The sequence below is a fragment of the Lutra lutra genome, chromosome 4, assembly GCF_902655055.1.
Source record: "Lutra lutra chromosome 4, mLutLut1.2, whole genome shotgun sequence".
Lineage (NCBI taxonomy): Eukaryota > Metazoa > Chordata > Mammalia > Carnivora > Mustelidae > Lutra > Lutra lutra.
The window spans coordinates 65,875,097-65,898,662 of NC_062281.1; the positions used below are offsets into that span (position 1 = coordinate 65,875,097).

The 23,566-nt window shown below is 39.0% G+C and overlaps 1 pseudogene; it reads left to right on the forward strand.

The window, feature by feature from the left end:
• Positions 1-23,566, forward strand: part of LOC125097272 (carboxypeptidase A6-like) — a 268,721-nt pseudogene that overhangs the window by 97,381 nt on the left and 147,774 nt on the right.

The window sequence follows — 23,566 nt, forward strand, 5'->3', positions numbered from 1 at the left end:
GCAGTTGTGATGCCACCAACTTTGGCTTTCTTTTTCAATATTCCTTTGGATATTCGAGGTCTTTTCTGGTTCCATATAAATTTTAGGATTATTTGTTCCATTTGTTTGAAAAAAGTGGATGGTACTTTGATAGGAATTGCATTAAATGTGTAGATTGCTTTAGGTAGCATAGACATTTTCACAGTATTTATTCTTCCAATCCAGGAGCATGGAACATTTTTCCATTTCTTTGTGTCTTCCTCAATTTCTTTCATGAGTACTTTATAGTTTTCTGTGTATAGATTCTTAGCCTCTTTGGTTAGGTTTATTCCTAGGTATCTTATAGTTTTGGGTGCAATTGTAAATGGGATTGACTCCTTAATTTCTCTTTCTTCTGTCTTGTTGTTGGTGTAGAGAAATGCAACTGATTTCTGTGCATTGATTTTATATCCTGACGCTTTACTGAATTGCTGTACAAGTTCTAGCAGTTTTGGAGGGGAGTCTTTTGGGTTTTCCACATAGAGTATCATATCATCTGTGAAGAGTGATAGTTTGACTTCTTCTTTGCCTATTTGGATGCCTTTAATTTCCTTTTGTTGTCTGATTGCTGAGGCTAGGACTTCTAGTACTATGTTGAATAGCAGTGGTGATAACAGACATCCCTGCCATGTTCCTGACCTTAGCGGAAAAGCTTTCAGTTTTTCTCCATTGAGAATGATATTTGCGGTGGGTTTTTCATGGCTTTGATAATATTGAGGTATGTGCCCTCTATCCCTATACTTGGAAGAGTTTTGATCAGGAATGGATGCTGAACTTTGTCAAATGCTTTTTCAACATCTATTGAGAGTATCATATTGTTCTTGTTTTTTCTTTTATTAATGTGCTGTATCACATTGATTGATTTGTGGATGTTGAACCAACCTTGCAGCCCTGGAATAAATCCCACTTGGTCGTGGTGAATAATCCTTTTAATGTACTGCTATTGGCTAGTACTATCCTATCCTATTGGCTAGTATTTTGGTGAGAATTTTTGCATCTGTGTTCATCAAGGATATTGGTCTGTAGTTCTCTTTTTGGATGGGATCCTTGTCTGGTTTTGGGATCAAGGTGATGCTGGCCTCATAAAATGAGTTTGGAAGTTTTCCTTCCATTTCTATTTTTTGGAACAGTTTCAGGAGAATAGGAATTAGTTCTTCTTTAAATGTTTGGTAGAATTCCCCTGGGAAGCCGTCTGGCCCTGGGCTTTTGTTTGTTTGGAGATTTTTGATGACTGTTCAATCTCCTTACTGGTTATGGGTCTGTTCAGGCTTTCTATTTCTTCCTGGTTGAGTTGTGGTAGTTTATATGTCTCTAGGAATGCATCCATTTCTTCCAGATTGTCAAATTTGTTGGCATAGAGTTGCTCATAGTATGTTCTTATAATTGTCTGTATTTCTTTGGTGTTTGTTGTTATCTCTCCTCTTTCATTCATGATTTTATTTATCTGGATCCTTTCTCTTTTCTTTTTGAGAAGTCCGGCCAGGGGTTTATCAATCTTATTAATTCTTTCAAAGAACCAGCTCCTAGTTTCGTTGATTTGTTCTGTTGTTTTTTTGGTTTCTATTTCATTGATTTCTGCTCTGATCTTTAGGATTTCTCTTCTGCTGGGTTTAGGGTTCTTTCTTGTTCTTTCTCCAGCTCCTTTAGGTGTAGGGTTAGGTTGTATACTTGAGACCTCTCTTGTTTCTTAAGAAAGGCTTGTATTGCTATATATTTTCCTCTCAGGACCACCTTTGCTATGTCCTACATATTTTGAACTGGTGTGTTTTCATTATCATTTGTTTCCATGAATTTTTTCAATTCTTTTTTAATTTCCTGGTTGACACATTCATTCTTTAGAATGATGCTGTTTAGTCTCCATGTATTTGGGCTCTTCCCAAATTTCCTCTTGTGACTGAGTTCTAGCTTCAGAGCATTGTAGTCTGAAAATATGCAGGGAATTATCCCAATCTTTTGATACCAGTTGAGACCTGATTTAGGACGGAGGATGTGATCTATTCTGGAGAATGTTCCATGTGCACTAGAGAAGAATGTGTATTCTGTTGCTTTGGGATGAAATATTCTGAATATATCTGTGATGTCCATCTGGTCCATTGTGTCATTTAAGGCCTTGATTTCCTTGTTGATCTTTTGCTTGGATGATCTGTCCATTTCAGTGAGGGGAGTGTTAAAGTCCCCTACTATTATTGTATTATTGTCGATGTGTTTCTTTGATTTTGTTTTTAATTGGTTTATATAGTTGGCTGCTCCCACGTTAGGGGCATAGGTATTTAAAATTATTAGATCTTCTTGTTGGACAGATCCTTTGAGTATGATATAGTGTCCTTCCTCATCTCTTATTATAGTCTTTGGCTTAATATCTAATTGATCTGATATAAGGATTGCCACTCCTGCTTTCTTCTGATGTCCATTAGTATGGTAAATTCTTTTCCACCCCCTCACTTTAAATCTGGAGGTGTCTTCGTGTCTAAAATGAGTTTCTTGTAGGCAACATATAGATGGGTTTTGTTTTTTTATCCATTCTGTTACCCTATGTCTTTTGATTGGGGCATTTAGCCCATTAACATTCAGGGTAAGTATTGAGAGATATGAATTTAGTGCCATTGTATTGCCTGTAAGGTAACTGTTATTGTATATTGTTTCTGTTCCTTTCTGATCTACCAGTTTTAAGGTCTCTCTTTGCTTAGAGGACCCCTTTCTTTATTTCCTGTAGAGCTGGTTTGGTATTTGCAAATTCTTTCAGTTTTTGTTTGTCCTGGAAGCTTTTAATCTCTCCTTCTATTTTCAATGATAGCCTAGCTGGGTATAGTATTCTTGGCTGCATGTTTTTCTCGTTTAGTGCTCTGAATATATCATGCCAGCTCTTTCTGGCCTGCCAGGTCTCTGTGGATAAGTCTGCTGCCAATCTAATATTTTTACCATTGTACATTACAGACTTCTTTCCCCAGGCTGCTTTCAGGATCTTTTCTTTGTCACTAAGACTTGTAAATTTGACTATTAGGTGACGGGGTGTGGACCTATTCTTATTGATTTTGAAGGGGGTTCTCTGAACCTCCTGGATTTTGATGCTTGTTCCCTTTGCCATATTGGGGAAATTCTCTCCAATAATTCTCTCCAACATACCTTCTGCTCCCCTCTCTGTTTCGTCTTCTTCTGGAATCCCAATTATTCTAATGTTGTTTCGTCTTATGGTGTCACTTATCTCTCGAATTCTCCCCTCGTGGTCCAGTAGCTGTTTGTCCCTCTTTTGCTCAGCTTCTTTATTCTCTGTCATTTGGTCTTCTATATCGCTAATTCTTTCTTCTGCCTCATTTATCCTAGCAGTGAGAGCCTCCATTTTTGATTGCACCTCATTAATAGCTTTTTTGATTTCAACTTGGTTAGATTTTAGTTCTTTTATTTCTCCAGAAAGGGCTTTTATATCTACCGAGAGGGTTTCTCTAATATCTTCCATGCCTTTTTCGAGCTCAGCTAGAACCTTGAGAGTCGTCATTCTGAACTCTAGATCTGACATATTACCAATGTCTGTATTGATTAGGTTCCCAGCCTTTGGTACTGCCTCTTGTTCTTTTTTTTTTGGTGAATTTTTCCGCCTTGTCATTTTGTCCAGATAAGAGTATATGAAGGAGCAAGTAAAATACTAAAAGGGTGGCAACAACCCCAGGAAAATATGCTTAGCCAAATCAGAAAAGATCCCAAATCGTGAGAGGGGAGAAAGGTTCAGAAAGAGGTTCAGAAAGATAAAACAAAAAACAAAAACAATTAAAAAAAAGGAAAACAAATAAAGAAAAAAATATAAAAAAGAAAAATATATATATATATTAGGTAAACTAGTTAAAAAATGTTAAAAAAGAAAAGGGTAAAAGTTAAAAAAAAATTTGGCAGAAGAAGAGAAAAAAAAAGTTGAAAAAGAAAAAAAAATTAAATTAACTGCAAAGCTAAAGAATCATGGGGAGAAAGCCATGAGTTCCATGCTTTGCTTTCTCCTCCTCTGGAATTTCGCTGCTCTCCTTGGTATTGAAACTGCAGTCCTTGGTAGGTGAACTTGGTCCCTGCTGGGTTTCTTGTTGATCTTCTGGTGGAGGGGCCTGTTGTAGTGATTCTCAAGTGTCTTTGCCCCAGGTGGAATTGCACCGCCCTTACCAGGGGCTGGGCTGAGCAATCCGCTAGGGTTTGCTTTCGGGAGCTTTTGTTCCCTGAGCACTTTCCGTAGAGTTCTGGAGGACCAGAATGAAGATGGCGGCCTCCCAGTCTCTGGCCGGAGGAGCCGAGAGCCCGGGGCCCCACTCCTCAGTGCTCCCTCAGATAACAGTGTCCAATTACTCCTGTCACCCTGGCCTCCGGCCGCTCTCCGAGCTGACCGAGCCTGTGACCAGTTCAAGGTAACCCCGAGTTTAGAGCTCACTCCTCGGCTCTGTCTCTGTGGTGATGTTGGGCTGAAGCAGTAGACTTTAAAAGAGCTTAAGTATACCCATACTATAGACGATTACTCAGCCTTTAAAAAATGAATTTCTGACACATGCTACAAACTAGGTAAAATCTGAAGACCTTTTACTAAGTGAAATAAACAGAAAAAGAAAAATGATTCCTTTTAAATAAAATTCCTAAAATAGAGTCATAGAAAGTAAAATGGTAGTTTTTAGGGGCTGTAGGGAGGCGTATATGGTTAGTTGATGCAATCCGTGCCCTCTCCAATGCCTACCACCTGGTTCCCCCAACCTCCCACCCCCTGCCCCTTTAAAACCCTCAGATTGTTTTTCAGAGTCCATAGTCTCTCATGGTTCACCTCCCCTTCCAAATTCCCTCAATTCCCTTCTCCTTTCTAACTCCCCTTGTCCTCCATGCTATTTGTTATGCTCCACAAATCCATGAAGCCATATGATAATTGACTCTCTCTGATTGACTTATTTCACTCAGCATAATCTCTTCCAGTCCCGTCCATGTTGCTACAAAAGTTGGGTATTCATCCTTTCTGATGGAGGCATAATACTCCATAGTGTATATGGACCACATCTTCCTTATCCATTCATCCATTTCATTCTTCTACATATAGCTGTCCAGTTTTCCCAGCACCATTTATTGAAGAGACTGTCTTTTTTCCACTGTATATTTTTTCCTGTTTTGTCGAAGATTAACTGACCATAGAGTTGAGGGTCCATATCTGGGCTCTCTACTTTGTTCCACTGGTCTATGTGTCTGTTTTTATGCCAGCACCATGCTGTCTTGGTGATCACAGATTTGTAGTAAAACTTGAAATCAGGTAACGTGATGCCCCTAGTTCTATTTTTGTTTTTCAATATTTCCTTAGCGATTCGGGGTCTCTTCTGATTTCATACAAATTTTAGGATTATTTGCTCTAGCTCTTTGAAAAATACTGGTGGAATTTTGATCGGAATGGCATTAAAAGTATAGATTGCTCTAGGCAGTATAGACATCTTAACAATGTTTATTCTTCCGATCCAAGAGCATGGAATGGTCTTCCATCTTTTTGTGTCTTCTTCAATTTCTTTCATGAGTGTTCTGTAGTTCCTCGAGTACAGATCCTTTACCTCTTTGTTTAGGTTTATTCCCAGGTATCTTATGGTTCTTGGTGCTATAGTAAATGGAATCGATTCTCTAATTTCCCTTTCTGTATTTTCATTGTTAGTGTCTAAGAAAGCCACTGATTTCTGTACATTGACTTTGTATCCTGCCGTGTTGCTGAATTGCTGTATGAGTTCTAATAGTTTGGGGGTAGAGTCTTTTGGGTTTTCCATATAAAGAATCATGTCATCTGTGAAGAGAGAGAGTTTGACTTCTTCATTGCCAATTTGGATACCTTTTATTTCTCTTTGTTGTCTGATTGCTGTTGCTAGGACTTATAATCCTATGTTGAACAAGAGTGGTGAGAGTGGGCATCCTTGTCGTGTTCCTGATCTCAACGGGAAGGCTGCAAGCTTTTTCCCATTGAGGATGATATTTGCTGTGGGTCTTTCATAGATATATTTTATGAAGTTCAGGAATGTTCCCTCTATCCCTACACTTTGAAGTGTTTTAATCAGGAACGGATGCTGGATTTTGTCAAATGCTTTTTCTGCATCAGTTGAGAGGGCCATGTGGTTCTTCTCTCTTCTCTTATTAATTTGTTCTATCACATTGATTGATTTGCGAATGTTGAACCATCTTTGTAGCCCAGGAATGAATCCCACCTGGTCATGGTGGATAATCTTTTTAATGTGCTGTTGGATCCTGTTTGCTAGGATCTTGTTGAGAATCTTAGCATCCATATTCATCAGTGATATTGGTCTGAAATTCTCCTTTTTGGTAGGGTCTTTGCCTGGTTTGGGGATCAAGGTAATGCTGGCTTCATAGAAAGAGTCTGGAAATTTTCCTTCTGCTTCAATTTTCTGAAACAGCTTCAGGAGAATAGGTGTTATTTCTTCTTTGAAAGTTTGTTAGACTTCCCAGGGAATCCGTCAGGTCCCGGGCTCTTGTTTTTTGGGAGTTTTTTTTTTTTTAAGATTTTATTTATTTGTCAGAGAGAGAGGAGAGCGAGCGAGCACAGGCAGACAGAATGGCAGGCAGAGGCAGAGGGAGAAGCAGGCTCCCCGCCAAGCAAGGAGCCCGATGTGGGACTCGATCCCAGGACGCTGGGATCATGACCTGAGCCGAAGGCAGCTGCTTAACCAACTGAGCCACCCAGGCGTCCCTTTTGGGAGGTTTTTGATCACTGCTTCAATCTCGTTACTAGATATCGGTCTATTCAGGTTGTCAGTTTCTTCCTGGTTCAATTTTGGGAGTTTATAGTTTTCCAGGAATGCATCCATTTCATCTAGGTTGCTTAGCTTATTGGCATATAACTGTTGATAATACCTTCTGATGATTGTTTCTACTTCCTTGGTGTTAGTTGTGATCCTCCCATTTTCATTCATAATTTTATGAATTTGGGGTTTACACGCCTCTCTCAGAAATAGATCATCGAAGTAGAAAATCAATAAAGAAACAAGAGCATTGAATGACACATTGGACCAGATGGACCTCATAGATATATACAGAACATTCCACCCTAAAACAACAGAATAATCATTCTTCTCAAGTGCACATGGAACCTTCTCAAGAATAGACCACATATTGGGTCACAAATCAGGACTCAACCGATACCAAAAGACTGAGATTATTCTCTGCACATTCTCAGATCACAATGCTTTGAAACTGGAGCTCAATCACAAGGAAAAGTTTGGAAGTAACTCAAACACCTGGAAGCTAAAGACCACCTTGCTTAAGAATGCTTGGATCAACCAGAAGATCAAAGAAGAGCTGAAACAATTCATGGAAACCAATGAGAATGAAGACACTTCAGTCCAAAACCTATGGGATACAGCAAAGGCGGTCCTAAGGGGGAAATACATAGCCATCCAAGTCTACCTCAAAAAAATTGAAAAATCCAGAACACACCAGCTGTCTCTACACCTTAAAGAACTGGAGAATCAACAACAAATCAAACCAACTCCACACATAAGAAGGGAAATAATCAAGACTAGAGCTGAGATCACTGAGGTAGAAATCAGAGATACAGTAGAGCGTATCAATGAAACTAGAAGCTGGTTTTTTGAAAGAATCAATAAGATTGATAAACCATTGGCCACTCTAATCCAAAAGAAAAGAGAGAAAGTCCAGTTCATTTTTTTGAAAATCATCTTGGCTTATCACTGGGGAAGATCTCTAAGCAATAGAAGAAATGCAATGGAAAGAAAAGGCAATGTATCATAAAATGTGTTTTGCATGTTGATAACCTGGGATTCATTCATTACTTATGATAAATGTAAAAACTGTTTTTGATGAAATTCATGAATAGGACAGTTTTAGTCAGGTGAAGTCCTTAACTGTTAAGCTGGTTGAGTACATTGTTGAAATGTACAACAGGGCCTTGGGGCAGTTTTCCAAATATAATTAAGTTTGTAGTTTATTAAAGTATGGATTTGAAGTTCTCTTGTATTTATAATATATTTTCAGTGATCAAGAGCTGGGAAAGTGTTTGGAAAGAGACTTGGAAGAAAGTGACAATATGTTAGTGAGTATCAGAGGAAAGGACTTATCTTAGAACAGCCATTATAACTTAATCTATTCTATTTTTTCTCCCAAAATAAACTATACCTTAAATGATTCCAGCTACTTTTAATTGAAATAAATAAGTTGGTATATTCCTTTCCCACCTTAGGTACTGCTCAGTTACACATATATTCTATTTCTTTGTCTCTTAATTAGCAATTTTGGCCATTTGAATGATGACTGGCAGCCATAATTTAATCAGGGAATATCTGCCTTCCCTGGTAACTGGTATAATCTGAATTTGAATTCTGTTATGTGTCTGTTTCCATTTGGTAGGAAGAATTCTGGGCTGTATGTCTACAGCATAAAAAGTGAGGAGTGCAAGAAAAGCCTGGAGAGGAAAGCAGGGGCCCACTGGCATAGAGATTTGCAGGTTATGCTAAGAACTTGAAGAATTTTATCTTTTCATAAATGGAAAGATACAGAATAGTTTTAAGGAGGGAGGGACAGGATGCTATTTGCATTATTTTTTCCCCAAAGATAGCTTGCCTGCATTGTGAAGTACAGATTGAAGGGGGCAGGATGGTAGCAGAGAGAACAGTTAGGAGGCTCAGTAGTAGACCAGAAAATAGAGAGCAGAGGAAAAGCACTGATGATGAAGAAAGATTCAAGGTCAGAACTAGAGGTCAAATGAACTAGATTTGGCAATGAACTGGATGTTTGAGAAAGAAAGAACTTTCGAAGACACAACCCTGATTTCTGGCTTGAGGGTGTCTGGATTTGGGGTAGCACTTAAAACTGACAAGTGATGGATGTGAGGAAAAGATAATTTTATTGTTCGATATTATGCTTGATGTGTCTGGGATATATTCAGGAAGACATAACTAGTTATATAGTCAGGTATCTGAGCAGGAACTTGGAAGAGAGGTTTTAGAGATAAATTTTAGGGAGTTAGCAACGTATAGATGTTTCAGGTAAGAGGATGACATTGGGAAATGGAGAGGAGAAGTGAGTTGGGGGAAATTGGAGGGGGAGACAAACCATGAGAGACTGTGGACTCTGAGAAGCAAACTGAGGGTTTTGGAGGGGGGCCGTGAGGGGTCGGGTGAGCATGGTGGTAGATATTATAGAGGGCATTTATTGCATGGAGCACTGAGTGTGGTGCATAAACAATGAATTCTGGAACACTGAAAAGAAAAAAAAAAGTAAGAGTTGAGATTGCCTAGGAAAGATCTGTGGAATGAGAAGAAAAGACCCTAAAAAGTAACATTTAGAGGTATAGGAGACAGACACACAGCTACACCTATGTTGCTCTACAAACGTGCGTTACATACCTTATGTGGAACTGGGCATGCCAAGATGCTCAGGGAGCTTGCACTGCAGGGAAGAAGATAGCAATGGGAAGAAAACATTACCATCCAGTGCTGTATTTATGACCTATGTATTAAACTTGTGTAATATGCAAGCAAGGGCTAGAAGTGCTGTTGTGGCCCTATGACATACAATGTACAATGCTGCCCTCCATCTGGATTAGAAAGAGATCAGAGGAGCCTCTACAGAAAAGCCACCTAGCTTTGTGTTAGAGGATAAAGGGAACACTTCATATGAACAAGATGGGGAAAAGGGTTTTCATTGCAGAAGGAACAAAGACAAGAAGGGATGAGTCAGCACACCACTCTCGGGAAATAAAAGGGACTCTGGTATGACTGAAAAGCCAGCATGTGGGTTGGGTAAGGGAGGTAGGAGAGGAGGCTGACTAGCACCTAATTCCATACATGATGGAAAGCTGCTGAGGAAGAAACTTCACAACCTACAGTAGTGGCTGGCAGGAGCAAGACTTCAGTAAATATTGACTGAATGCATAATCAGATTTATATTTCATAGAGACCCTACTAGTAGCAACAGAGAATATATTGGCTTGAGGAGAGGGCCAAGTCGGAAGTCCACTTGGAGGCTCCAACAGAACCAGCTGAGTCATTAGACCTGGAGGGAAACCAGGCAGGTGTATGGAAAAGCTGCTGAGCTATTACCATTATTCTGCCAGACACAGAGATACATGGGCCAGGGCGACACACACAGCCAGAGAGACAGAGACACACAGAGCCAGAGCCAGAGAGACACATGCAGCCACACACAGAGACAGAAAAAGAGACCTACACGTAGAGCCAAAGCAACACACACATGGAACCAGAGCCGGAGAGAGACAGATGGTCAGAGGGAGGCACAGATGGGGGGAGACAAACACATAGACACACATACACAAATACCTACACTTAAGACCCTTCAAGTTTTAAGGAAACCGATTCAATGAATATTTGTTGAATGCCTACCAGAGGCAGAGCTGGTTGTTGAAGATTCCAGGGAATGCAAAACCTCACATATGGAACAGGCCTATCCTTTGCAAGGAAGAACAGTGGAAGAGTTATCTTTGCTGTTGACTTAGAAAACCAGCTTTTCTGAAATTTCTCACCTTTTAGAGAAAGGAAAGGATATTTTTAAAATTTCTAGGTATATTATATAGATGTTTTGTTTGATGGCTTTTTGTTCTTTGTACCATTTAAGAATTATCTGGTTATATTTATTCTCCAGCAACATGGAATTATTTTCCAGGGGTACACAATGGTTGATTTCAACGCAATCACAAGGCTGTTTTCACAAAGAACTTGATTTTTTTTTTAACCACTGTGACTTCCTATTATTAAGTGTCTTTAAAATTTGCCTTTTCAATTCATTTTAGTATTCTTTCTGGAGGGAAATAGATGAAGAGACCTGGATTTTGGGGCTCTCTCTATCCCCAAATCCTTCCCCTCTCTGTATCCTCCTCACCCCAGTCCAGATTTGCAATTGTGATCTTGTTAGCCAGCATTTCAGGTCCTCCTATTCTGAATCTGAAGACACCATGTATTTAAGCAAAAGAAATCCAATGATAAGAGGTGGGGAGACAGGAGGTAGGTATAGATGATGGGGTGGTATTTCTCAATTTTTGGTTTTATATTTGAGAGGAAGGAGGAGATAGCATCATATTAGCTCCATTTCCCCAGCTCCATCAGTCTTTGATGTCAAATTACTTAGAAATATTTTGGATAGACCCAGAGGTTTAGACATAGGGGCATACCCATTAGTCTCTGGCTCTCTATTCTGGACCAATAAGGGAACTCCACCAAACTTGTAAAGACCATCTTTAAAATCCCAATGGCTGAAGGCCCAAACAGAATCTCACTTGTATATGGTATTTGACTGTGTTATGAAGAACCTTCATTTTCATTCTCATTCTACCCTTCTAAGGCTCTGTTACACAAGTGAGGCTTCACCATTCTGTAAGGACCAGGCATGAGGGAAATTAAACCATTGAGCCAAGCTTTGAAACCCATTTCGATAACCTGAACTCCAATGCTCCTTCCACTCAACATGGGTGGCATAAAGTCAGATTTACAACCGGACATCACACTGTGATAGCACATCACCAGGAGTCCTCTGAATTCTTTGTCATATGTGCTACATAACTGATGAGTCATAAATGACCTGTGTTTGGGGCTAACCAGTAATTTGCTATACCAATCCATGTTTCCTGTTATGTGGCCCTTTTGGGGCTATTTGGAGGGAAAATAATGGGGTCCTGGGAGTAGAAATGTCTCAAACAGAAACTACTTCAAACAAGCAGGGTTTAAGGTTATGGATGGGTTTTATGCCTCTGATCAGCTTGGGCCAGGAAAGGGCATCCCTGCAGCACTCTCCTCCAGAGTCCTTTTCTCACCCAACTCCATTTGTAGCCTGACCAATGCAGGCAAAACTGAAGAAATAGTAGTAATAAGAACTCCAGTTGCCTGCCCAGTTTGCTTCTCTGCTTCCACCGAGACTAGGAAGATTCCAGCACACAATGAAACTTATATAAGCCTGGTGAAAATATGAGTGGCAAGTATTTTATATCCAAGAAAGGGATGGATAAGAAATAACCTCAGGGAAAACGGAGCCAAGGATAAACTAAAGGAAAGATTCTTTGTAATGAGTTGGGTTTTTTTTTCCTTAATACTTTACAGATACTTCATCTTTACTACCATGAGCTCCTCAGTGCTGAGTCTTTCACCTTCTGATTCACACAATAGTGGCTGCTTGAAAGTCAGGGATTGCAGAGATTAAACACTCCTTTTTAATGATGCCATTACAGAGTCACATGAGGGATCTCCCTGTCATTTTCAGCTGAGTGCATCCTCTTCTCTTTCAGGAACCTCTGAACAGGCATCAAAGCCAGTCTGTGATCTCCTGCAAGATTAGGTTGAGAGGAGGTTTACTTTCTTTTCTTCATAGATCTTGATTAATGCAGAACAGAAGAATTCAAGCAGAATAGAATGTTATTTTAAAGCAGTTTAGAGTAAAGACTTTGAATGTTTTTCACGGCCAGCTGCAAAGGGGTTTTAGAGTTAAGCTCAAGAGGGACATATATCCTTCCATCTTTCCATCAAAATCCATTTCTCCTGCCTCTTAATAGTTATGTATCTCACAGTGGGCATTCTCTTTCTTCAGCTCATTAGAGCGGGTAAAATCACAGAAACCATACTAATGGTAAAGTCGGATCCCTGTTATCAGAGATTGAATTGTAGTTCTACCTGGATGGCAACAGCCAAAACACTTGCATATATTAGTTTCCAGTATCTAATTTTATAGAGTAGAAGTATCTTTGTGCCCTGTTTTTCTAGAATGACCAAATTGTATTGTTCTGCAATTAGGATTACTATTAAAAAGAAATTTCAGGCATGCTGAAAGAACGTACTGCTGCAACACTCCAGACCACTTTTGGTGTTTGAGAGATTAATAGTTCTCTACCATTGTGTCATGTTATAATGCCCATGTGTTCCCTAATTTGATCCTATTGATGGTGTTGTAATGAATGAGCTTCGTTATTCATCACTTACAGAGATCACAAAGGTGGAATCTTTGGCCTCAAGTCTCACAGCTAGTAAGAGAAAGCCAGGACTAGAGTCCAAAGTTGAAAACCAGAAAATTTAGATGGATCTGGCCACCTATCGTTCCTAGCCTTTGAGGCCTGGGGTCATGTAGAAAAAGTTGAGACCTCTTTAGATGGGTCAGAATAATTTCATGATACACACAGAACTATTTCCAGCCTCATGGAACCTTGCCACGGAGATTGTATAGACAGGCATTCTATACACTCTATCTACTCTATACCCTACAAAAGGCTCTTCATCAGTTGCCCTCAATTCTGATCCAGCTCCTATAACAAAAGGAGCAGGAGGGAACTCAGTATGAGGGTTGAGGTTTCCGCTCTTTGCCCTCAGGAGCCCTAGCTTCTTTTCACATCCCATGTTGCACACTACAAATAAAGCCATTCATATTCTGGAAATCTCCGAGTATTCCAGACTTCTAAAATCTTGTAAAATTCTAAATCTGTTTTTCTTCCCAGCATTTGGCACCCATACATCAAAAAGTCTACATTCACTTAGATTTTATTCGCCAAATGGGGAAAATTAAGTACTTAGTAAGAAGACACTAAAAAAATGCAGCCTGAAGAAGATATTGAAGAATAAAAGTCCTTCTATAATTACAAAACCATTAAGCTTCATGTAAATTCATTTGGGGATAGGAAGAAAAGAAATAGATTTTAGTTTTTGCCTTCGAACATAGCTGACAATTCTTTGACTCTTCCACTTCTGTGTAGTTAATTTTAGACTGCTAATAATAACCTCCCCTTCCTGATTATTCTTTTTTTTTTTTATTTGTCAGAGAGAGAGGGAGAGAGAGCAAGCACAGGCGGACAGAATGGCAGGCAGAGGCAGAGGGAGAAGCAGGCTCCCCGCCAAGCAAGGAGCCCGATGTGAGACTCGATCCCAGGACGCTGGGATCATGACCTGAGCCGAAGGCAGCCGCTTAACCAACTGAGCCACCCAGGCGTCCCCTGATTATTCTTAATTAAGCTCAATCCTTGGCTATTAAGTGCCAAAACTCTGCATCCTCAGAATATTCTTCCAGTAGGCTTTGACTTATAGGAACCCAACAAGATTATTCTCCACTCCCATCCCTGCAGGTTCCCTTGTACATTAAATGCCCTGTACATTAAAACCTTCTAAATTACCCCTGGTAGACATTCCAGTAAACCCTCTGTGCAATTTGGAAGAGAAAATTGGACAAGAGCATTGAGAGCATGTGCACATGGGTTCATGTCGTGGTTTCTGTGTGTGAACATTGAGGTTGTCCACATTATGCAGCAGCCGCGGATTGTTGTGAGAGCCTCTGTTAGCAACACCACCTCCCCTGTTGCAGGACTGAGGCTTAATAGCAGGAACGAATCAGCACACAGCATTCTTCCAGCACTGTCATTGGTTCAAGGGTAGACTCTGCATCTTGTTCGATCTAGCATCAGTGACGTTAAGGACTTTGTTTTCGATAGCTGGAAAAGAAAACTACTCCCCAATCTCAACTTTTTTTTTTGGGGGGGGGGGGCAGTGTGGTACATGAATGTAAGACCCAGCACTGCTGTAGCCATTGTGTAACCCTAATGGAAGTTGGGTAGGGTGAACAGATAAATGCTAAGTGGTGAAAATTGTAGAGAAATCAAGTGGTGCCCTGACCAAATTTTGCTGACCTATTGCTAGACTTTTCTTTTCTTTTAAATTATTATTTATTTCAATCTCAAGTAGGTGGAGAGGCAGGCAGAGAGAGAGAGAGAGAGGAGGAAGCTGACTCCCCACTGAGCAGAGAGCCCAATGCGGGGCTCGATCCCAGGACCCTAGGATCATGACCTGAGCCAAAGGCAGAGGTTTAACGCATTGAGCCATCCAGGTGCCCCTAGACTTTTCATTTACAAGCAAATAATTTCCCATGATGGCTCAGTGCAATCTGAAGTGGGTTTTCTGTTCATTTGGAACCCAAAACCTCCTAACCAATGTGGTAATTACAGAATAATATATCTTAACCCCTCACAGAAGTGTTCCAGAATTGGTTAAACTTATGGATACAGACAATCCTACCACTATAAAAGAAAACTCTCAGGGCACCTGGGTGGCTCAGTAGGTTAAAGCCTCTGCCTTCGGCTAGGGTCATGATCCCAGGGTCCTGGGATCGAGTCCCGCATCGAGCTCTCTGCTTGCTGGGGAGTCTGCTTCCTTCCCTCTCTGTCTCTTCCTGCCTCTCTGCCTACTTGTGATCTCTGCCTGTCAAATAAATAAATAAAATCTTTAAAAAGAAGAAAAGAAAGAAAAGAAAACTCTTTCCTCCAGGAAAGCAATTCACAGGCTTAAACTGACCAGTCTCATACAGGGAGTTGCCATATACATTTAGTAGAGGAAATTTGAAAAGGCAGATCCAGGGCTTCTGGACTCTGTTGGTTCTTCAGTCACATGGGAAATGACAAAACCTGGCTGCCTCACTCTCTACTTATTGTCCTCATTTCACTTCAGCTGGTGCTCTTCTTTCTCAATGGGTATTTCAGTTTTGCCACTTTGCTTCGCCATTCCCTTGAGTTTTTACAGTGTTCACTACCATTGTCATTCAAGATTTTTGTCAGATTGAGTGAGCTTAAGCTTCAACGTGGTTCCTGTTTTCTAGAAATTTTCAGATTCAAGGAACATATTGCAGGTGATTATATCTACTCAATTCTCATGCCAACCATTAGTTATAGACCTAATAACAATTTTGGACAAACTACTGACAAAGTACTCTTCCTAACATACCAAATAATGTTTGATAAGATTTAACTCTAATTCTCAATGCTCTATGAATATACCAATAATCGTTGCCTTGGTCTACCATTTCTTCAATCCTTAAAAGATAGAAATAATCAAATATTCTACCTTAAATTTAGCCAGTTACTAAGAACTCAAGATGATCAAGTAAGAATATATGTAAAGCATTTTTAAAAAGCTTGGTAATAGGGTGCCTGGGTGGTTAAGCGGCTGCCTTTGGCTCAAGTCATGATCCCAGAGTCCTGGGATGGAGCCCAGTGGCATCTCCCTGCTCTGTGGGGAGTCTGCTTGTCCACTCCCCCACTCTCTGCTTGTGTTCTCTTTCTCTCTCAAATAAATAAATAAAATATTTTTTTTTTAAAAAAAGGCTTGGTAGTAATAATCTCAGATCTAATCTATTGGGTAAGGTTTAAATTTATTGTTAGGATTTAAGTAAATAAATCAAACTTTACAGTCACAGATTAATCAATTTAGGCAATTACTATATGCTAATTATTCTTCCCAAAACCAGATATTCATATAGCATTCAGAGGTCTCCAATACTATTTTTAATAAGTTCTAGATATCCTTGTTGACATCCCAAAAAATTTCAGGGAGAGGAAGTACAGGAATTTATAGCTATTAGTTTTATACACCTATCTAACTCTTCCTGAAAAAAATTTTCAGCCTTTTTTTGTTGAAGTAAAACTGACATAAAATAGTTTCAGGTATATAACATAGTGATTTGATAGTTATATACTTCAAAAAATATTCCTCTCAGTAAGTATAGTTACCATTTGTCACCATACAAAATTAATGGTATAACTGACTGTATTCTCTATACTGTATTTTCACTCCCATGTTTTATGTATTTTATAACAGAAAGTTTGTACTTCTTAATCTCCTTCACCTATTTTACCCATCCCACTATCCACTGACCTCTGACAACCATGACTTTCTTCTCTGTATTTGAGTATATTTCAATATTTGTTCATCTGTTTTGTCATTTAGATTCCACATAAAAGTGAAATCACATGGTGTACCTCTTTCTGACTAATTTAATTTAGCATAATATACCCTCCAGATACATCCATATTGTCACTAAATGGCAAGATTTTATTCTTATAGATAATCCATTGTTTATGTACCACTTCTTCTTTATCTGTCAGTGAATACTTAGGTTGTTTCTGTATCTTGGCTATTGTTAATAATGCTGCAATACACATAGATGGGCAATAATCTTTTCAAATTAGTGTTTTCATTTTCTTCATGGTTTTGCACAGTGGCTGCACCAATTTACATTCCCATCAACAATACATGAGGGTCTCTTTTTCTTTACATCCTTGCTAATACTTGTTATTTCTTATCTTTTTGATACTACCATTCTGATAGATATGAGCTGATATCTCTTTATGGTTTTGTTTTGCATTTCCCTGATGATTAGTGACGTTGAGCATCTTTTTATGTATCTCTTGGCCAATTTATTTCTTCTTCGGAAAAGGGCCTATTCAGGTCCTCTGTGCATTTTCTAATTAGATCATTTTTTATTGCTGAGTTATAGAAGAATACACACACACACACACACACACACACACATATCCTAATTAGGTACATCATTTGCAAATGTCTTCTCCCCTTCACCTTTTTGTTTCCTTCACTATACAAAGGCTTTTTATTTTGCTGTAGTCCTAATAATTTAGTTTTTCTTTTGTTTCCTTTGAAGAGATCAAGAAAAATATTCCTAAAGCAAATGTCCAAGAGATTACTGCCCACATTTACTATTGGTAGTTTTAAGGTTCCAGGTCTTATAGTTAGGTCTTTGACTGATTTTGAGTTTATTTTTGTGTTGGGTAAAAGAAAGTCGTCCAGTTTCATTCTTTTAGATGTAGCTGTCCAGTTTTCACAACAGAATTTCTTGAAGAAAATGTCTTTCCCCTATTATATATTCTTGTCTTCCTTGTTGTAGATTAATGACCATGTGAGCATGAGTTTATTTCTGAGATCTCTATTCTAGTCCATTGATCTATGTGTCTATCTTTGTGCCCATGTCATGCAGTTTCAATACCATAGCTTTATAGTATAGTTTGACAGCTGAGAGAGAGAAATCAGAGAGGGAAATGAACTATGAGAGACCATGCATCCCAGGAAACAAACTGAAAGTTTCAGAGGGGTGGGGGAGGGAGTGGGGGAAGGAGTAACAGAGTGATGGGTATTAAGGTGGACATGTGTTGTGATGAGCACTGGGTGTTATACCTAACTGAAGAATCATGGAACACTACATCAAAAACTAATGATGTACTATACAGTTGCTTACTGGACATAATAAAAAAAAACTGAGATTATGATACCTTCAACTTTGTTCCTAGGATTGTTTTGGCAATTTGTGATTATTTCTGGTTGCATACAAATTCTGAGATTCTGTTCTAGTTCTGTGAAAAGTGCTGTTGGTATTTTCATAGGGACTGCATTGAATCTGTACATTGCTTTAGGTAGTATAAGCACTTGAATCTTCTAATCTATGAGCACAGTATATCTTTCCATTTATTTATGTTGTCTTCATTTCTTTCATCAATATCTTATAATTTTTAGAGTATATGTCTTTCACCTCTTGGTTAAATTTATTCCTAGTTACTTTGTTCTTTTCAATGCAATTGCAAATAATCTTATTCTCTTGATTTCATTTTCTGCTACTTTGTTTATACAAACACACATTTCTGTATATTAATTTTTTATTCTGAAACTATACTAAATTTATTCTAATGTTTTGATGTACATTTTTTAGGGTTTTCTATATAATTATCTGTGAATAGTGACAGTTTTACCTCTTCCTTATCTTTGGCTGCCTTTAACTTCTTGGGGTTTTCTTGTTTGTTTGTTTTTTTGGTCTGATTGCTACATCTAGGACATTCAGTCCTATGTTGACTAAAAATGGTGAAAGTGGACATCCTTGTCTTATTCCTGATATTAGAGGAAAAGATTTCAGCTCTCACCAATGAGTATGATGTTAAATGTTGGTATGTTATATATGGACCTTATTATATTGAGGTATATTCCCTCTAAACCCACTTCATTGACAGGTCTTATCATACATGATTTTTTTCATGAATGATTGTACTTTGTCAAATACTTTTTCTATTGGAAAAGAAAACAAACACTGCACTGGGCACTTGCTTGCCAGCATCCATCTCACTGGAGGTGGTGTTGAAGGAATCCTCTCCTCCCCCAGTGGTCTTGTCACTTAGCATCTGACCATTGAGCTGGATGCCATGTTTCAGGCAATCGAGCTCCCAACAAGCATTGCCATTCTGGACACCAGCCTGTCCACAATGGATGGAGATGCTTTCATGCATAGTTGCTGTTTTGCGGCTGCCGAGCAGATGGTGGAAAGGAGGTGGAGAGGTTTTTGATTCTAACAGCATAACTCTTAGGCCATCGCTGTAAGAGAACTTTTTTTTAATCTTTAATTTTTGACATTTTAATTATTATGTATCTGGTATGGGCTGTTTGGGTTCATCTTGTTCCTGGCTCTCTGTTTCCTCCATCTGGATTTCTGTTTCCTTTTCCAAGTTAGGGAAGTTTTCAGCTATTATTTCTTCCAATAAGTTTTCTGCCATTTTATGTCTCTCTTCTTTTTCCAGGATCCCTATAATGTGAATGTTAGTATGCTTGTGTTCTAGAGGTCCCTTAACAAATCTTTTTTTTTTTTTTAAGATTTTGTTTATTTATTTGATAGAGATCACAAGTAGGCAGAGAGGCAGGCGGAGAAAGAGGGGGAAACAGGCTCCCCGCTGAGCGGAGATCTTGATGCGGGACTCGATCCCAGGACCCTGAGATCATGACCTGAGCTGAAGGCAGAGGTTTTAACTCACTGAGCCATCCAGGTGCCCCTCTTAACAAATCTTTTAAGGTTTTTTGTTTTTACTGTTCAGGTTTATTACTTTCCATTACCCTGTCTTCCAGATCACTGATCTATTTGTCAACATCCTCTAGTCTACTATTGACTCTCTAGGGTACTTCATTTCGGTTATAGCATTCTTCAACTTTAATTGGTTCTTTTTAAATATTTTCTTTCTTGAAGCTCTGAGTTCATCTACTCTTTCCAGCCTAAGAGCATCCGTGTGACCATGACTTTGTACTCTTTATCAAATAGATTCCTTATCTGTTTCATTTAGGGTTTTTTGTGAAGGTTTCTCTTATTTCATGTGGAACATATTCCTCTGCCTCCTCATTTTGTTTGATTTTTTGTTTTTGCCTACCTCTCCCAGTCTTGAAGGAGTGATCTTTTATAGGAACATCCTCGTGTAGACTGTGTGCCCAGGGCTTTTGCTGGCTACCTAAAGCAGATATAGGCTGGGGTACTAGGGCACTCTGCATTGAGGGCTACCCTGGCAAGGTGGATGAAGCTGGAGTGGGTGCAGGAGATGGGGTCCCAAGTGCACTGTTCTGGGACTGCCCTAATAACAACATGGGTAGAGATATAGCAGGTGCAAGCTGGGAGTTTCCTGTGTACACCACATCATGTCAGCCTTGGTAGAATGCCAGGAGCTGCGATGTACAGAGTTGGGAGGAGCCACTGTGGGGAACTGGGGGCCCACGGCTTTTTTTAGGCAACAGGCTGGCTAGAACAGTCAAGCTTTGTTCCCTTCTATGCTATCAGGATGGAAGTGGAACAAAAACACTGGCACTCTGTAGCACCTCCAGCCTGAAAAAGAGTTTCAGTAGTTTTCCCACCATTTGGCAGATGTGCTGGGGCTAGTAAATGGGTTTCTTTCAAGTATTTTCATGTTGCCATTTAAACTTCTGGGGTTTTCTGGTGTACCCCAGGGTAAGTATATCTGTACATATGTACCTCAGTGGTATCGCTCCCCACTATAGTTCATAGGTTTTTTGTGGGGTTCCGATTGACTGTGTCTCTGTCTCTCAATATTTTGAATGTAATCCCTCCATCTTTTGTCATGTAGAAGCTGTTTAACCAGCCCTCCATTGTTCTTCAGGAGGAATTGCTCCAAATGCAGGTGTAGATTTGGTGTCCATGGGAGGAGATGAGTTCAGTCTTTCTACATTACCATCTTGAACCCTTCTTCTAGCTTTATTGAAATAAAATTGACATATAACATTGTCTAAGTTTAAGGTGTACAATTTGATGATTTGCTCCCCTTACATAATGTGAAATATTTACCACAATAAGGTTAGGTAACACCTCCACCTCAATAATTACTATCTTTTTGTGGTGAGAACATTAAAACACTACCTTCATAGAAATTTTCAAATATAAAAGAGTATTGTTAACCATAGTTATCATGCTGCACATTAGATCATCAGAATTTATTCATCTTACAATTGGGAGTTTATATCCTTTGACCAACATTTCCCCATTGTTCCCACCACTGAACGTCTGGCAACCATCATTCTACTGTTGAGTTTGGCTTTTTTAGATTCCACTGACAAGTAATATCACACCATATTTGTCTTTTTCTGACATATTTCACTTAGAATGCTGCACTCAAGTTCCATTCATATTGTCAAATGTGGCAGGATTTCCCTTTTTTGGCTGAATAATATTACTGTGTGTGTGTGTGTGTATCACTTTTTAAAATTCATCTGTTGATGGACAATGAAATTGTTTCCATGTCTTGGCTATTGTGACTAATACGCAATGAACATGGGAGCTTGCACTTGCAATTTTGCATTCTGTTAATTGTACATCCCTCATATGGTGTAAAACACAGTAATGTGTGAAGGTGTAAAGACCATTCACATACCACTATAAGTATTCTTACCAATTAAAAAATTTTTCTCCCCAAGCAAATTAAAATCAAAAAAGAAAATCTCCAAACTGAGCAACATATTTGGCAAGAATGTTTGTTTGTCAGATTCATTGATTATATCCCCCAGTTCTGTTTTTTTGTTTTTTTTTTTTAAGATTTTATTTATTTATTTGACAGAGAGATCACAAGTAGGCAGAGAGGCAGGCAGAGAGAGAGGGGGAAGCAGGCTCCTTGCTGAGCAGAGAGCCCTATGCAGGGCTTGATCCTAGGACCATGAGACCATGACCTGAGCAAAGGCAGAGGCTGAACCCACTGAGCCACCCAGGTGTCCCTCCCAGTTCTGTTTTTACTGTCAATTCATGAACTCTTATTTTTGTTTAACAATTAAGAGACTGATTTAGAAAGCTGGATCGCAGCTTCCAAGGAGTTTTCCATAGGGTTCTATAGCTGTTTCTTCCCTTTAACATACCAGAAGAAAAAAATTCTGCACAGAAAAATTCTAATAAATATACTTCAAATGTTTTACAGAATCAAAGCCTCATTAAAAGCCAGTACCCACATTTTTCTTACCAGTGGGGCATCTACTGGATTAGCTCATTAACCATCCATTCCAAACTCCTTCTAAGGTATCTTTCTGGCCAGCAAAGGCTACAAAAACCCTAGATTCTTTACAGTGAGTGTTCCAGATGTGACTTAGGTTCCACTTGATCAAGACTCAAATTTGGAACTAAGTGGAAAGAGACACTGTAATGCCAAAACATTCTATGTATGAGGTGTTTCTAATGACGTGGCATCAATCCTATTCTCTAACTCTTCAGTGCCTCATACGATTTATATTGAAAACTGCAATCTTAATTTTACAAACAGATTGAGGAATAACTAAGAAAAGGGAAACTCTGGCAAGCAACTTCTCGAAGATCCGAATTCCATTTATTTTCATCTGCTCTCTACAGTTTATGTAGTACATAGGATATACAAGTCAAATGAGTATCATGGTGTTAAGTACTAACCATATGTGGATGACCCCTCAGTTTATATCTTTGGTCCTAACTTTTCTGATAAACCCCAAGTTTGTGTGTTCAGCTGTCTGCTTAACATTATCATACTGATGTCCACTAGTGTTTCAAACATAACATGTCCAGAAAGAAAGAGGAGCTTGAATCTCCTGTCAAATCTGCCTCTAGTCTTCTCAATCTCAGTTAACAGTTAAAATGCAGCAGTCATCTGTCCTCTTAACTCTCTATCAATTGTGTAAATTCAGGAATGGATCTTATGGGCTCTACTTGAAATATATCCTCATTCTAGCCTCTCTCCCACTTCTTTAGCCACTTCTGTCCTATAGCATGGCAATCAACCCTACTGGTCACTTTTCTCTTCTTTCTCCCATGTGAATAACTAGTTGTCCCAGTTATATTTATTAAACAGTTCATCCTTTCCCTACTGACCTGCAACACTACATCTGTCAATGATCAAGCTTCTATTTAAGAATCTACTGCTGAGGACGCCTGGGTGGCTCAGTTGGTTAAGCAGCTGCCTTCGGCTCAGGTCATGATCCCAGCGTCCTGGGATCGAGTCCCACATCGGGCTCCTTGCTCAGCAGGGAGCCTGCTTCTCCCTCTGCCTCTGCCTGCCACTCTGTCTGCCTGTGCTCACTCTCTCTCCCTCTCTCTCTCTGACAAATAAATAAATAAAATCTTAAAAAAAAAAAGAATCTACTGCTGACCTAATTGTCCTCATGCCAATTCCACAATCTTAATTACTATAGCTTTATAATAAATCTTGATATATGTTATGACAAGTCACTCTACTTCTTCTTTAGGAGTACTTGCCTCTTCCTCACCATTTGCTGTTTTAGTATTGTTCAGATTCGAATTATCCAATTTTAACAAATAAGTCAAAATTTTGATTGAAATTAAATATTTTGTTTCTGTTTGTCGCCTTTCTTTTCATAACATTTTATCATTTCCTCTTTAAATAATTTGTGTATCTTTTGTTATATATGTGTTGCTAAGTACCTTATATTTTTGTGGATGATATATTTTTACATAATATTTTATGTGTTGATAATTTATAGAA